This window comes from Ischnura elegans, chromosome 11, assembly GCF_921293095.1.
Source record: "Ischnura elegans chromosome 11, ioIscEleg1.1, whole genome shotgun sequence".
In the NCBI taxonomy this organism is placed as follows: Eukaryota; Metazoa; Arthropoda; class Insecta; order Odonata; family Coenagrionidae; genus Ischnura; species Ischnura elegans.
This window is the reverse complement of record NC_060256.1, coordinates 102,683,471-102,700,284: the sequence shown is the minus strand read 5'-3', so window position 1 is coordinate 102,700,284 and position 16,814 is coordinate 102,683,471. Positions and strand designations below refer to the sequence as shown.

At 39.0% G+C, this 16,814-nt stretch overlaps 1 protein-coding gene across 1 annotated transcript in view; it reads right to left on the bottom strand.

Annotated features, from left to right (window-relative positions):
• Positions 1-16,814, bottom strand: part of LOC124167743 (cAMP-dependent protein kinase catalytic subunit 3) — a 207,439-nt gene that overhangs the window by 106,790 nt on the left and 83,835 nt on the right. The window lies entirely within an intron of this gene.

Sequence of the window (16,814 nt, the reverse complement as noted above, 5' to 3'; positions counted from 1 at the left end):
TTTCTGGGGGGGTACCAGAAATTTGGGGGTTACACTAAAAAATGCCACAGCCATTTCAAATGAATAAACGAAGCGGGTCAGAACTTAACACACAAGTCCGAGTAAAAGTTGCAAAACATGAGAGGAGGGGGTTGAAACTCGTAAAACGAGCGAAGTTTCATGAAATAAAACCTAGTACCTAGTGTAAGAAAAAAGCGATAGTAAACGAGAAGGCAAAGAGGAAAGAAGGTCGTTGGAGGAGATATTTTTTACGATAATGGTTAACAATAAGTATATGCTGAGTTAGTTAGCTTGATTCCAGCCCAATTCACCCATTCAGACTAACATTTTAGCAAAATGACTAGTCTGCTACAAACCAATACACTCGATATATAATCGATCGGTTATTGAATTACAGATCAAAGATTCTGGGGAAGCGTACAAGGATTTGAATATCATATACCTTAGACAGAGAGAGAAACTGCAAAAAAGACGGGAGTGATTACAATGAATCCGCTACCAATCAACCAGGAGTAGCAGAAAATATTTTACACTCTCTTCAAACAGTGTAACGTTTATTTCAATGGGACACTAGTTACATCATCAGAGGATAATTGCCATCAAAGAAGCTACTAGGAAAATGTATTTAACTATGGTACAGATGCAAGCAAACCACATTTACGAAATTTTGGGTAAGTATTACAGCAAATAATATTGATAAGATGGCTGCAATAAACTTCGGTTATATGAAACCCGCACTGTTAACTATGAATCGATTAGATACTGTTATAAGACTATTTCTTTCATATTTTTTTATATTATGGGAGCAGGTAATGATGGAACAGTAACAATTTTAGACGCTACTCTCTACGTTCAACATTTTGATATTAACATATCTATTTTAGTTGCACACAATGAAATCCTGGAAAAGAGGAATGCCAAATATGACTATAAGCGAACTGAATTGAAAACATTTGGACGAACTTTAAGCTTTGATAGTGCAATCGTGGGACGAATACTGAATACAACTATTTTCACAATGTTTGATAATGAAGCTTAAGCGGGTGGTGCGAGTAAAAATCCATTTGCTCTCTCGCATTACTCTCTTGAAAAAATTTCACATTTTGCAGTTAATGTAACGAGAAACACTAAACAAATTCCTTTGTAACTCATTTCCATCATACAATACCTCATCTAAACGACTGCCGCACCTTGAATCTGTTTCGTCAGACCTTCAAACGGCTTAGGCCGGCCAAATGTCAACCCAGAGCTCAGAAGTGCTGCTCCCGAATAACGAGGAGGTGGAAGAGGGTGTGATTATTTGAGAAGAATGCAGACCGTGGTAACTGATCTTTAACTTTCAAGGAATGCAGATTGACTGAGCTTGCAGCCGTTGACGTTAATTCGAACCGTCGCACAGTGGTCGGAAATCGAAAAACGCCGGACAAAAGTCCGAAATGGCTTTTTTTGAGGTAGACAATTGAAATTTGGCACAAATACGGCAAAATACATAAATGGTTTTTATTAAGTCTCAGCCGTTACGGAGTTACAGAGGCTTAAACATGACGAAATTTCGAAAAACACGCCATTTATCATTTTTCTTCGAAAATGTAAAAAGTTACGCAGATGGCAGAGCAGTGGATGGATTTTCATGAAATTTTTAACATGTTCATCTGTCATTATAGTTTCTTGCCTGTACCTTGCATAAGTTTCAGACATTTTTGTTGATATTTGTGTGCTGTAATGTATCAAAACGGCGGAAGCTTTTTTCAAGCAAAATTTCACTTAAAGCAGTCATTATCTTTTTTATAAGAAATATGTATGTCGAGATATTTCGTAATAATACAAAGAAAACATATTTAAACGTTTGTCTGCAAAAGGTTTGGGAAAAAATTGCGGCCCTGAGAGAAAATTCGAATTTTCGACCGCGCGTCGCGGTCCGGCTCCACGCGGCGGACCCCGGTAATATCGATTGCGTGTGATGGTTGAAGTTGTTTGCACCTAAATTCCTCAAATTTGCCTTTTTCAAGAAAAAAACACTTTTGTGGATTTCCTAAGCTTCTATATCGAAGATATTTTGAAAGCAGTATTGGTCATTAGGTCATAAAATGGCGGACATTTTGTTAGGCAAAAGTTAACATAAAGTAGTCATTATCTCTGGTTTTAGAAAAATGTATATCATGATTTTTTGTCAGGGTATTAAGTAAACATAATTTTAAAGTATTCTGCAAAAATCTGCGGAAAAAGTTTGCGACCCTGAGAAAAAATTCCCATTTTCGATCGCGTTTCGCGGCCCGGCTCGGCTCAGCGCGGCCTCGAAACTCCGACTCCCCGCACTGACGAATTTCTGAGGACCTTAATGTCCTGTATTCGCCTTACTCAAGACATCCATGCTTTCAATGATAACCAAATGTCATATATTTATTATCATGGAGGGATACTATATCCAGCGCATGTGTTTGTAGACGCCTAACTGTGATGGATATGCTTTTCTTCGGTTACTCCACGGAATTTTCCGAGTAATTATGAACTCCTTCAATTCCTAAGTGCACATGAGGGTGTTTTGTTCCTCATACACTCTTTTGTGTAAGGGTGTTGGGTTGGCTGTTTTCCCTTTCCACTCTCTTTGCATTTTCAAACTGCAAGCCGCCAAATCCCTCCGCCTTCACAGCACAATGCGACTCGGTCCCTGAGGGAGTTTTTATGACACGAGAATCTTCTACGAAATTTTGCCGGCCTATTCGCCTTCAGTGGCTAAAAGAGACTTGAGGAGTTGCGAAAACAGAGAGAGATTAAATAAAAGAACATATTGATGGATTGAATAAATTGAATTTTAGGGGTTATTCAGTAGCATTCAATTTGCTATTAACAATGATAAACGGAAAAGTAAGGCCAATTCCAATCTCTAATGCAGTAAAATAATATATGGCTTAAATTATTAACCTTAAAAATACTCTCTTAGTTTTGTAATGCATTGACTGACTGTGCAAGCATGAGATGTTACATCTGCGGAGCAAAAACTTCCGAAATGAATGACGTCAATGCGATGAAACGGCGACCGACTGATGTAGACAAGTACTCATTCGGTTTGTCAACTCTGCATTGTTACATCAGATTTTTTTAATGCATCCTACATATAGCCTATCGTATGGATTTTAAACAATGGCAGGTTAGAATGCATTAAAATTACTCTAGATAAAACATAGTATCTGAAAGATGTAAAAGAATAAATAATTATCACTAAATTTCGATGAAATTCCTCTTTAGGCTCGTGGTCATCTAAAAGAACAACTTCCTAAGAGAAAGACAAAGATATGGAAAGCTTTTAGAGAAAGGATGGGTTTAATTGTTGATGTGCTCAGACCCGGATCAGGCAATACAAATGATGGGAATACCGCAAGGCGTTTTTTTCATTCCCCATATATACATATCAAATAAATAACTACTTATAGGTTGGTATCACTTATATCACACCACACGATTGCCTAATTCATTGCTAAATTTTCAATAATGATTTTGCGATGTTTTTATTCCAGGAGTTAGCTATGACCTAGTTCAACATTTTTCAAATATATTGAAGGCCATATCCAGCGGTCTACCACTCAATAACGAGGCGTTTTCGCAGTACTGCATAAGGACTGCAGAATTATAAGTGGATCTCTACCCCTGGTATTATATGCCAATCACTGTCGATAAGGTACTCTTTCATGGGGGCGAAATTTCGAAAGAATCAATTTTTGCCTTGGGTCAGCTGTCCGGAGAGGCGATGGAGGCTCGGAATAAAGATACGAGAAAGTTTCGTGAAAGGTTCACTAGGAAGCACTCCAGAGTTGCCACCAACGACGACCTCTTCCAAAGACTGCTATTAACTTCAGATCCAATCTTTTCCTCTGGTATGCCTTTGGAGCCGAAGAGACATCGGAGGCTACCAGGGGAAGTGAGAGGACTCCTACATATAGATGACCAAGGAGAGATGGAGTCAGAGAGTGAAGATGATCAGGATCTGACAGAGGACTAGCAAGTAAGAATTTAGTTTTTCCAATCATTGATGACAGCATGTTCTGAGAATTACGGATAACTTGATATCAGATACCGAATTTCTGTAGACGTCGTAAAGGGAAGATAAGGTGGCGTTAATTTCAATGTAATTTCATCATCATCTTATGGATCTCCTAAAATTGAGTCCGTCGCATTAAAAAAAATGGTGGTGAAAATGAGAGAGGGAGATATGATGGTGTTTTGATAAGAATAAAGGGTGTGAAAACGAAACATTTTAGGTAACGAGAAATCCATGAAACAGAGTATGAGCATGTGTGAATGACCGGGAAAATTAAAAGCATAAGTTATCAATTAGGTTAAACCCATAACATAATATAAGTTCCTTCAAAAGAGCTGGGTTCTCTTTCATTGCTTAGTACTTTCACGAAGTAAGGACGAGAAATGGCCTCCCACTTAGCATTAAGCTACTTTAGGGCAATGAGGGTGTGGAAAGGGAAATTCGGGAAAACCCTTGTTTGACCACAAATTTACCATTGAAGGCGCCTTGGGAGTGAGAAGAGAAAGAAGGTTTGACAAAGCCTTATTCTTCTTCCTCACAACCCCGGCTAATCCGCACTTCGAACCTTCTCACTTCGGTCGGGGACAGGAAATACGCCGCGGGGCAAAATTCTTTCCTCGAAACCCCATGAAAGTACAGGGTAGGCATGTAGAACTCAGCTGCGTTGGAGTCGCACAGCAAAATACCAAATCTTATCCCGGAGGTTTACCATGTTTATTTTGTAAACATGGTAAACCTCCAGGATAGTTCACACAAACGTCCTGATATACTATTATTGTAAATAATCAACCTTTGTTGCAGTGGCGGCTCGTGCTATAGGTTCACTGGTTCAGTGAACCCCCAAAATAAATTGCTGCTTTGACATTTACCTAAACGGAAACGGAATTGTAAGATTTATCTTGGAAATTTTCATTAAATACGTTTCAAAATTGTTGAAACAGGGCTGAAGTTACCGCGCGTGAGCTCTACAATTGTCGACTGCTGTGCTGAGTTCAGTAGGAAGGATGAACCTCCTGACTTAGGCGCGGGGTTGGCGGAGGGAGGGGGGCTTGCGGCGGAACAACATGGTCTCGGAGCTGCAAAGACAGTGTAGCGACAACCGACTTCTCCCGAGAGTAACCGAACGTGTCCGAATGGTGGGTCCCCGAGAATAGCCGATCGTTCCCGAGGTTCACGAGTCTGCCAATTCCCGTAAACTGCACTACAAGAGGTTTCTCATGTCCGCCGCTAGAGTTGTTTTCGCTACGCGCGCATTAAAATCAGCTTCAAAAATCGCCACTCGAGGCGCTGACAAGCAACGGTATTCAGAGTCCTCTGAATGGCTGTTCTCGACGCTACTCTTTCTCTATATTACACTTCGTCAGAGTCCTCTATATTGGATTCTCAGCACCACTCCCTCACTTCATAAATAGAGGACTCTGGATACCGTTGCTCGTTAGCGTCGCAAGTGGCGATATTTGAAGCTGATTTTAATGCGCGCGGATAAGTGTGCACAGCGCTGTCAACAGCTGGCGCACGATATCGCTGCAACTCATTTGTTTACTACAATTTTTAAGTTACGTCTCTGTCAGTCAGTATTGGTCAGTATCACGATTAGTGTTTCACCCTACTGAATGTGTCATCGTGGATTGTAAATTATTTCAGTTGATTGTGAGCGACTGTATAGTGTGGGCTTAGTGCTTCGAAACGTGTCAAGGATGAACAGTGTTGCATCATTACTTAGTAGTAACTTTTGTGCCCTAACTCTTGAACAAAAATGTGCAATCAAAGCACTAGGCAGACCGACGCCGCCTTTGGACATTCGTCTACAGCAAATTTCTCGAGGCAAAAACTACACTCGTATATTCAAGTCCCATCTGTATGATAGAAATTCGTGGGTTTGTGGATGTGAAGTAACCAATAGATTCTTTTGCTTCCCGTGTCTTCTATTTTATAAAGGAAAGGACACAACATGGACAACTACTGGAGTTTCAGACTTGAGTCATCTTACCCAGAAAATAAAAAAAACATGAAACATCTTTGTATCATAAGAATGCCTGCTTGGATTTATCCATCTTAGGTCGTACTGAAATAAGGCAACAACTCAGTGAAGCTTTTAGGCTTAATGTTGAGAAAAATAACGACCAAGTCAGGAAAAATCGGTATGTCCTTTCATAAATAATTGATGGTATTCGATCTTGTGGAGAGTTTGAACTAGCTTTGCGTGGCTATAATGAAAGAGATGACTCCAATAACCCCGGTATTTTCAAAGGATTAGTGAATTTCTCAGCTACATTAGACACTATTTTGAAATCACACCTGGAAGTTGCCACTGTTTTTAAAGGTACGTCCAAGGAAATTCAAAATGACCTGTTAGATTGTATGCTGCACATCTGCAAACTACATATTCTTGAAGAAATTCGTTCAGCAGGGGGAGACGCTATTGAGCCTGCCTCATATAGGTGTTTGTGAATTTGCAATTGCCTAAATCGTGTGTACATCAAATTAAATATGCTGGGGTTCTATTACCATTAAAAACTAAGCATAAAATATTTCAATATGCAAGCATTTGTAGGCTGCTAGTGAATTCACAAAAACTTAAATAAAATAATATCATTCCTTATTTTTCCTTTTCCGTAGTACAACTTTTATAAAACGACAATCCATAGTAAACTAAATTAATTGCATAAAAATATAATTGTAGATACTTATTTTCAAATAACTAAATGTTTTTCAAAGCAACCAAATTGGGATCAAAATAGCTTTAAAATAGTTTTTTAAGCTCTAAAAATATAAAATTTTCCTGGGATTCTCCCTCTATGGTTGGAAGGTAGACTACCCGCACCTCCCGGTTGAACCCCCGAAATGAATGTTCACCAGCCGCCACTGCTTTGTTGTGAAATGTGAATAAGGTGTGACTACAGTTTCCCATTGTCAGCTTAAGAGGAATACTTGATGAACACAATTGCATTACGTAGGTATTCCATATCAATATCTAGTGCAGATGGGCAAGAAAATTTCATTTGCAGCTTTTTTACATCGATGTAGATATGACTTTAACGTGCTGGGTCCTAAGCATGGATTGGATCTAGTATGACGACTTTTATCACATGTTATTAAACATGATCGCGAATGATCATACCTCAGGAATACCTCTAATTAAAGTTTTAATGTGTCGAAATACACAAATATCTCCTAACATTTTCAATATCCATGATAATACGCAATTCAATCATTGTCTTTTATGCACAAGCTTACGGATAACATTGCAGTTCAAAGCATAAATAAACACTAAAATGAACGTAAACAAAATCAAAATGTTTTCGCATTCACAAATAATGAAAACAAAATCATATCTACCAACCTATCTTTTATGTAAGGCCTGTTTAAGAATCTTTGAACAGCAAATGGGTAAAGGTATAAACAAAAGAGAAAGGACAGACCGTTCGATAGATTACGAAACAGTCAGTAAATTCTATCAAACCAAATTTGCATAACAAAGTAGAGTATGATAATTTTACCAAAAAATCAAGCACCTTCGTAAAATTAATCATAACTTCGATAAAAGTTACCAAACTCTGAATTGTATTGAATTAATTCAGTTATTTTTACCAAAATCTTTCGTACAATTGACAAAATTATGAAATATCAAAATGTTTGATGAAATATATGAAGAGCATTTGGTAAAATAAATCAAGTGCTTAGTGATTTACATCAAAGTTTAAGTAAATTTAACAAAAATACTCCCTATCACATCAGTTTGATAGATTTAATGAAGTATTTTTGGAATATTAATTAGTGTGGACTTGTGACGTCAACATCTTGTTCGGTAAAACCCATCCCGAAGTTCGCTCTGAGAAGATGGCTTGGTGGTGTAACTGGTAGCACGCCTGACCGGCAATCGGGAGATCCGAGTTCGAATCCCGGCTAAGTCAAATATTTTTTCACGGCGAACTTCATCCTTTGGTGTATTTATATTAATTAGAACGAAACGAAACACACATATTAGACAGAAAGTTATATCTTAAAATGAAATTTCCGCAAAGCGGCCATTTTTCTCAAAGGTGATGAACCTGTTGCTGTAGTTTCCACCAATTACAGTGAATTATTAAGTTATAAGATCACTCCCTCGCGCCTAGGTTAAAGCCACCAAGTGCGTCCACCGGGTTTTGGATGGTGGGTCGACCTTTAGATATAGAGGTTGGCTGCGAGATAAGCGAGTTCTCTCGTCGAATAAGCAGTCGTGGACAAAAAGCGGCGGTGTTCTGAGGGGGTATTGAGCTACCCTTAGGTAAGGTAGACCATTTAAATGATACCGAAACCTGTGAAGATACCGTGACTTGGCGACTGGGGACCACCAGCAATTATGCCTCTCATCACCCGGGGGAGTGGGCAACTGCTCTTCTTTACATGTGCGAAGGTGGAGACTATAATGGTCGGTACAGCGACACACATTTCACTACGGGCGCGGTAACATTTACCTTAACGGCTATAGTATTGCGATGTGGAAGGCAAGGGGGAAAAACTACATAATCACCCTGAGGAGTCGCCACTCAATTTATATTATGACATGATGGAATTCTCTCGAGTAAAATATTCCGGAGGTAAACTAGTCCCCCATTCGGATCTCTGGACGGGGATTACTCGAGAGGATACATCAGTCAAAGGTGATATAATGTTACGGATAGGAGCATGGAACGTCAGATCACTTCGTACCTGCGGTAGTCTGGAGAACTTGAAGGTGGAGATGCGAAGAATCAACCTCGACGTAATAGGCATCAGCGAAATGAAGTGGCCCCAAGAAGGAGACTTTTGGAGTGGAAGCTACAGAATGATACACACAGGATCGCTAAATGGTAATGCTTGAGTAGTATAATTGAGTATAGTAGCATAATGCTTAGAAAGATTGCCGGGATGCGTGTCAAAAGCTACTTGCAGTTTAATGAAAGGATAGTAATGGTGAAGATGGATACTAAACCCGTAGCTACTGTAGTAGTGCAGGTTTACATGCCTGCGTCAGATTATGAAGATGAAGAAGTAGAAGATGTCTACCAAGATATAGCGGAAGTTATCAAGCAGGTAAGAGGGGAAGAAAATCTTATAATTTTCGGTGACTGGAACGCCGTCGTCGGCGAAGGTCAAGACGGAATAATAACAGGGAAATATGTGCTAGGTAACCGAAATGAAAGAGGAGAAAGGCTACTTGAATTCTGCACTGAGCACAGGCTAGTGGTTGCCAACACTTTATTCAAAAATCCCCCACGAAGATACACGTGGAAGATGCCGGGAGGCCTTAGAAGATTCCAAATCGACTACATTCTAGTGAAACAAAGATTCAGGAACCAGGTGAAGGACTGCAAAAGTTATCCAGGGGCAGATATCGATAGTGACCATAACTTAGTCATGATGAAATGCCACCTTAAATTTAAAAAAATTGAAGAAAGCCGTGAAAAACATATGGCAGGTTGAAAAATTAAAGGAGGCACAGAATCAACTGGATTTTGAAGAAGCTTTAGAAAAGAGAATAGGGGAGGATACGACCAATAAACCAGTGAAAGAGAGTTGGAAAACCATCAGAAGTGGTCTGCAGGCAGTAGCTGAGGAAGTTCTTGGGTAAAAGAAGAGTCTTTATGAAAAAGCACTGGATCACGCAGGAAGCATTAGATCTCATCAAAAAATGAAGAAAATACAAGGTTGCGAAAACAGAGGAAGGACAAAATTGTAGCAAGAAAATAAGGAACGAAATATGACGCAAAACGTGGATGAAAAATATTTCTGAAGACGTACAACACAGTCTTAAACATGGAAAAGTAGATGCCACCTATGGGATAGTGAGGAACCACCTTAAAGAAAGAGGCGTAAGATTTAATATCCTTGAGGACAAAAACGGAGAAATAATGATTGAAAACGAAGACAAAGGGAAGGGATGGAAGGAATATTGGAAGATTTGTACCAAGGAAAGAGCCTACGAACAAATGCTATCGAAAACGAGAGGGAAGTGGATCCCGATGACATGGGAGTCCCGATTTTAAGATCAGAATTTCATGCGGCTGTAAGAGACCTTAGAATAAATAACGCGTCTGGAATTTATGATATTTCCGCAGAGCTAATAAAAAATGCAGGAGAGAAGACGTTGATCCAGCTGTACAAAATCATTAGTGAAATGTATTCGACTGGTGAGATACCAAAGGGCTTTGAGAGGAACATTATAATCCCTATTCCTAAGAAGAAAAGAGCGGACAACTGCGAAGGTTTTAGGACCATAAGCCTAACTACACATGCGTCGAAGATACTAAGGCACAAGGGAAGCAATATTGGCCCTTAGATTGCTCATAGAGATGAGAATGAAAAAGAACAAAGCAACGCTCCCTGCGTTCGTGGACTAAGAGAAGGCATTTGACAACGTGGATAGAAGCACAATGCTAGGAATCCTTAAAGGAATTGGTGGTTCTTTACAAGGACTGAAGAATTATCCACAGTTTCGACAAAACACAAGTAGCGGTGATAAAATCAGGGTCCAACTGTGAAGAAGCAAGACTTAGGGAAGGAGTGAGACAAGGCTGTACATTGTCACCCGTAATTTTCAACGTTTGAGTTAAGAAGCCGTTAATGAAATCAAAGAAAAGGCATTGGGAGTGAATATCCATGGAAAAAAATTAGTATGCAATTATATATTATGCAATGCAGTATGCAACGCTGACAACAAAACACTCATAGCCAAGACGGAGAAGGATTTGAAGAAGTCTTTGACATATATCGAAAGAACTATGGCCAGATATGAGCTTAAAATCAACGAAAAGAAGACTAAGATATTAGTATGCAGCAAAAGAAAGGAAACTGAGACAAACATCAACCTAGGAAAGCATAAGCTTGAAGAGGTGAAAGAGTTAGAGATGCTAACATAAGATTTGCCGATGACATACCCGCTATAGCAGAAACAGAGAAGGATTTGAAAAATATTCTGGTTAATATGGGTAGGATAATGAGTAGATATCAACTGAAAATAAGCACGAAGAAAACCAAGATATTGGTATGTAGCACAAGAGAAGAAGTCAAGACTAACATTAAAATAGGGAAGCAAAAACTGATAGAGGTGGATGAATTCTGTTATTTGGGAAGCAAGATAACTAGTGACGGGAGAAGTAAGAAAGAAATTATCAGCAGAATGGCCCAGGCGAAGAGAACATTCCACCAAAAGAGAGACCTGCTTACAACGGGAAACTTAAATATGGAAGCAAATAAAAAATTTTTAAGAACGTACATTTGAAGTATTCACCTATACGGAAGTGAGGCATGGATAATGACCGCAGCGGAGAATGCAAGGATAGAGGCTTTCGAAATGTGGTGCTACAGAATAATGATGAAGATCAAATGGATCGACCGAGTTAGTAACGAGGAAGTCCTAAGAAGAGTAGGAGAGAAGAGAAGCTTCTTGAAAACCTTAACAAGAAGACGGAACAACCTTATAGGCCACATCTTGAGACATGATGGCCTGATAAAGACAATCGACGAGGGACAAGTGGAAGGCAAGAACGAGAAAGGAAGACCTCGAACAAAATATATGGAACAAGTAAAGAAGTATGTGAAGTAGATGAAATACGCAGGTGTGAAAGGATTATCTGATAGGAGAATTGAGTGGAGAGCTGCGTCAAACCAATCCCAGGATTGTTGACCAGTGATGATGATGAAAATCACTCCATAAATCTACTCGATTTTATTACATAAATTGACTATAGATTTTCGTTTATATAATATCCATTCTGGGGATTTTAAACTTTAATTTAGAACTTAAGATAAATTAAGCGTCAGCCGCACCATCTACGAGAAACGGTCGAACTACAAGTCTGTCAAAACACCCTGCTTGCACCTTGTTCAGTTTTTGGGCAAAAATACGATGAAAATGAATTTACTCTGCACATTTACTCACAATTTATAATTTAGAACTCAATGCTTTAATTAGAACAGATAAATGGGTACCGATTCTCATAGCATATGCTATGTCAGGTTACAAATTCGTCTCGTGAACATCGGTGAGTAGACTTCGTCTCGCGTAAATGAAGAGCTAAGTGTTTTATATTTTGTTTACAGGCACAGTAATAATACATGCAGCCTCTATTTTAATTTACGTCAGATTGGGCCAACATGGGAAATCGTGGCAGTGCCTTCCGCATGCCAATTCTCTTCTGAAGTCGACAACTCTGCTGCTATGCTCCGGTCGAAAAAAAAACCTTTTTACGTTTGGAAAGTCATCACCAGGCTCAAAATAAAAACAAAGTGAAATTTCCAGTCGTGATAATGTGGATCATAGGTGCCGTGGGAAACAGAAATTCACGGTTCAAAAATTCCTCATCGCAAAAACTGATGTAAATCGTATTTCTTTGGAAAAAATATGGCAATCTCCATGGCAACCGGCTGTCGTGACGTCAGACTACTAGTCCACACTCTGGTCACAGAGTAAGTAAATATGGAGAGGAAAGAGGGCGCTAAATTCGATAATCGCTCAATTTGCATTCGGCCATGTGCTTAATAGGTAAACTGCGGTCACTAAGAAGGGAACAAGCATTAAGATGCATGCGCCAGCGTAGTTATGTGTCGGATTGAAAGAATTTTCAAAGCCGGTGTAATACTTTTGCCATGGTGAGATTAATGAGGAGAAGGCAGAAAGGAAAAGAAGCGGTTTAGCTGGTTGCTCTCATATTAACTGTAAAAAAATAACTCCGGGATGAAGGAAAAATACAGCTTTTTCAACTTCCCGAGAAATCCAGTTAGGTGTGTGTTTTTCTTAAATACTGGTAAATCTTGCACTTTATAAGTTGATCGGAAAAATTCATAATACCTCGATATCAGTGTTAGCTGGTGTCTGGAAAGTATATGCTACGGTGCGTTATAATTTACCTGTGCTTATGATTCAGGTGCCACGAATGGATGAGTAAGTGCCTTACATATTGAAAGCCCGGATAAGGATACGTAAATGGATTCGTTTCTGGTAATTCATGGCGTTACCTTAGTTACGAATAGCTAACCTGACTTATAACTGGAGAGATAGCTAATAGCAGTAAACCAAGTTAACACGATCTCCAATAACACCCAACATAGCACTCCCCGGTTAAAATACCTAACTAGCTTAAAATAGCTTACCCCAAGGGATGCCCTTTCAAGTACAGGGTGCGCGAGAGAAACTTACTTATTTGAAAGGTCAATAATAACAAAAGTACTTCAGTTATTGTTTTAATTTTTTTTATTTGAGAATACAATATTCCAATTTTTTTTCATGCTGTCTTGAAAATGACATCGGATAAATGGCTACCCCCATTGCGCATACACCGATGAAGTCGATTTTTGAAATTCGTATCCACTCTACTTTGCAGCATATCAATCGGTATGTTGGCAATGGCGTCGCGAATGTCGTTCTTGAGGTGCGCTATGGTCCGCGTTCGGTCGACATAAACCAGGGATTTCAAATAACCCCATATCTCTCAGAGGCGATCTCCAATGGCCGGCACGCTCTCCAGATTTGACTCCATGCGATTTCTTTTTATGGGGGTCGCCATTTATCCGATGTCATTTTCAAGACTGCATGAAAAAAAATTGGGATATTGTATTCTCAATTTAAAAAATTTAAAACAATAACTGAAGTACTTTTGTTTTTATTGACCTTTCAAATAAGTAAATTTCTCTGGCGCACCCTGTACTTACAAGCAAGTCTGTGACTCAGAGCGTACGATATAAAGTTCATAATTGCCTTAAAATCGCCCTCCTCATTTTTTTTTAGCATTATGTCCTTTTCCATCCTTTCTACGTATGGCCCAACTATGCCAGCCGAAGAGATTTAACTATATTCTTCCCTTCCATTATTTCATTCATGTCCAAGTTCGCCCTAATTCTCAATATATCTCCTTCTCTAATTGAGGCGTAGATTACCCTTATTCTCTTTCTTTCAAATTTTCCAACGGACTCTTCATCCTGACTTGATAATGTCTTTACTTACTCTGCAGTAATGACGTTTCAGTTTTCTAATTTGGCGCTCGTTTACCTATTTTCAAGATGGCCGCAAGGCGAAACTCCCATCATAAGATTATAATGATGTATCCTCATACATGTAGTCGCTGTAAACCCTTACTCTGCCACGCACTTGTTCAGTGACATTCACCACGTTGCGTTGGATCCATTGCGCTCGTCGTCGGCGGGAATTCAAAATTTTAATGCTTTCTTACGAGGCAAATAGATTCAATGATCCTCACGTCGAAAGGATTACATTTACAGCTTTTTAATTTGAAAGATATCACTGCATGCTCGTCTACCTTCTAAAATGGCTGCTGTTGCTTCCACGGTCAAATGCTCGACTCCAGGGAGTCTGAAATTTCCTCCATCACTCAAAACACCGCACTATTGTTCTCTAAAAATTTACCAAATGGATCCAGGTATATTTTCCAAGTAATTTCAAATAATACCTTAACAACGGGCTACTTTGTCCCTAGGGTCCTTCTTTGGCCCAAAAATAAAATAAAATGAAGCATACTCTACAGCGGTATTTGTGGCCGTACATGAAATAATCCCGGGTAGTACCGCTAGGGAGTAGTATCGTTGAAGCTGCCTGATGGTTTACGTGATTGTGAACTGCTAAGTAGTAAACCCACAAGTTTTTTGACAAGTGAAATCACGTCTAATTTTATCCTCCCAAACTTCGTTGTGCAAAAAACGCATATCCTCTTGAACGAGCAATGCAAGTAAATTTTTAGAACAACTTTTCATGCCTTATATTGTGCTGTAGTTAAAACTCTGAAACACAATGTGTCTTATCATTTTCGTATCTATTTAAATAAGTTCCGGTAGGCTATAAAATACACCCTACTTTGAACCAGATTTTTTGGGCCAAAATAGGTCCTTTTTTACAAACCCAATACCTTTAGGCTATAGGTTTCCATTAATAGCTTGCGAGAAATGTGAATTGGGTATAATCCTATGCATGTGTTTCATTTTAGCCAGTCGTATCGACAAAACGCGCGATTATAGTTTTCCGCTTGAAGAACTTGATTTGAGATTCGACGTAGAATCCCACCACACAAGGAAAGGAAATACTGTGCCATGTCTTTGTAGCAATGCTCCATGCATGCCTTGAATGGCTAAAGCCCTTCTGAAAGAGACACCCTCAGCTGAAGTTGTCATCAAATATTAAGAGAAATCGGGCTCAGAATGGTGGAAAAGTAATCACAGACTACATACGAAATCTTAGAGAGGGGGTCAAGGGTGCGTGGCCGATAAAATTCATAACTTCGACGAAATTTGCACGTCGGATGATCCAGGAAGGAATAAAGTGATTTGTCAGAGAGGATGCAAGTACCCTGAGTTTTTTCTGAGTTCGACTTAATCTGACTGAAGTGTCATGTTCTGTGGTAATTCCAATGACGACTCGTCGATTCCTTATGCTATAAAGAAAGGAGAGCTTTTATGGACATCATGGACTGAAAATGGTCCATAAGGGATGCGATACAGTACGACGAAGCGAAGAAGTATTGATGTTTGTGGACGGTGGAAGAGCCAGTTCAAGCTTCCGCATTGAAAATACTGAAGATGCAATCGAGAGCAAGGAAGAATTGAAGAAATATATAGAAAATGGCAAATTTGTAATTGCTCAACGGAACGGTGTCCTACATCTAGGTTTGGTGCTCTCTGGGACAGAGGAGGGAGCAATGGTTGATTGTAGGGCGCAGACCAAAAAACTTTGGCAGTGGCCGAAAGAAAAGGACTTGTTATTTAATAAGTGAATGATATTGGCAAAGTTATTTAATCATCAAATCTTGAAAAATTAGGTTTCTTTTTAATTGATTCATTTTGAAATGATAAATCATTTTTGAAAGAACTTGAAGATATTATTTTTTCTCCTTACATATGTATGTTTAACTTAAGTTAATTATTTTCATTAAATAACATGTTTTTTTAAATATGCAAGTGCTTCTTTGTCCCTAGCCTTGTAGCATGTATTTCCTAATGAAAAAACATCTTGGGCCAAAATTACCCTACCCTGAGGGTAACATTGACCAAAAATTAAAAGCTACGTAAAAATATATATTTAAAACATTGAGCCAAAATGTGATCGTTAGCTAAAGTATAAGATGTTATAGTACTATAAAAAGGTAAGCACATCTTGAATTTAGTGAAAACTATCTTCTTAGAGAGAAATTTGTTTGGAATTGATGAAAAGTGTGCCAAAGTAGCCCAAATTTACGGCATAAGTACAGAATATTACAGAAGTACGGCACTTTATGCATCTACATACTAACTTGGTAGGACCTTGGCTCTCTGACCTTCGTTTGGACTCTGGGAAATCCTTTGATATGCCACCCAAAACGACGCGCACTTTCCACGCCCAGTTCTCAATGTTATCTACAAGAAATGTTTCAATGGCATTTATGCCATTAAAAAAACAGAGTAATGCAATTTAAAGTGATGAAATGCATTAAAACTTCCAGTTTACGATGATTTCACTCTGATCATCAAATCAACGCGGACCAAACACAAGGCGTTGCACTTGTAGCCTCAATTAGAGGGTCATTTTCGCTTTAGTGAAACAGATTCAGGCTTCATTAGGGTAGTTTCCTTCATCAAAGAAAACGAAAGCCATTGATCTCGATTCGTTACCCTCCATTAGTGTATTCATAATATAAAAATTATTTGGTTTTAGAAATACCGGTTTAGACGAATGGCAATGGTGAATTTTAACCGAATTTGAAAAAGGCCACATTGGCGCCCATGCGATGCAACCCAACGTGACGTCAAGGGGACCTAGTTTCTATAATAA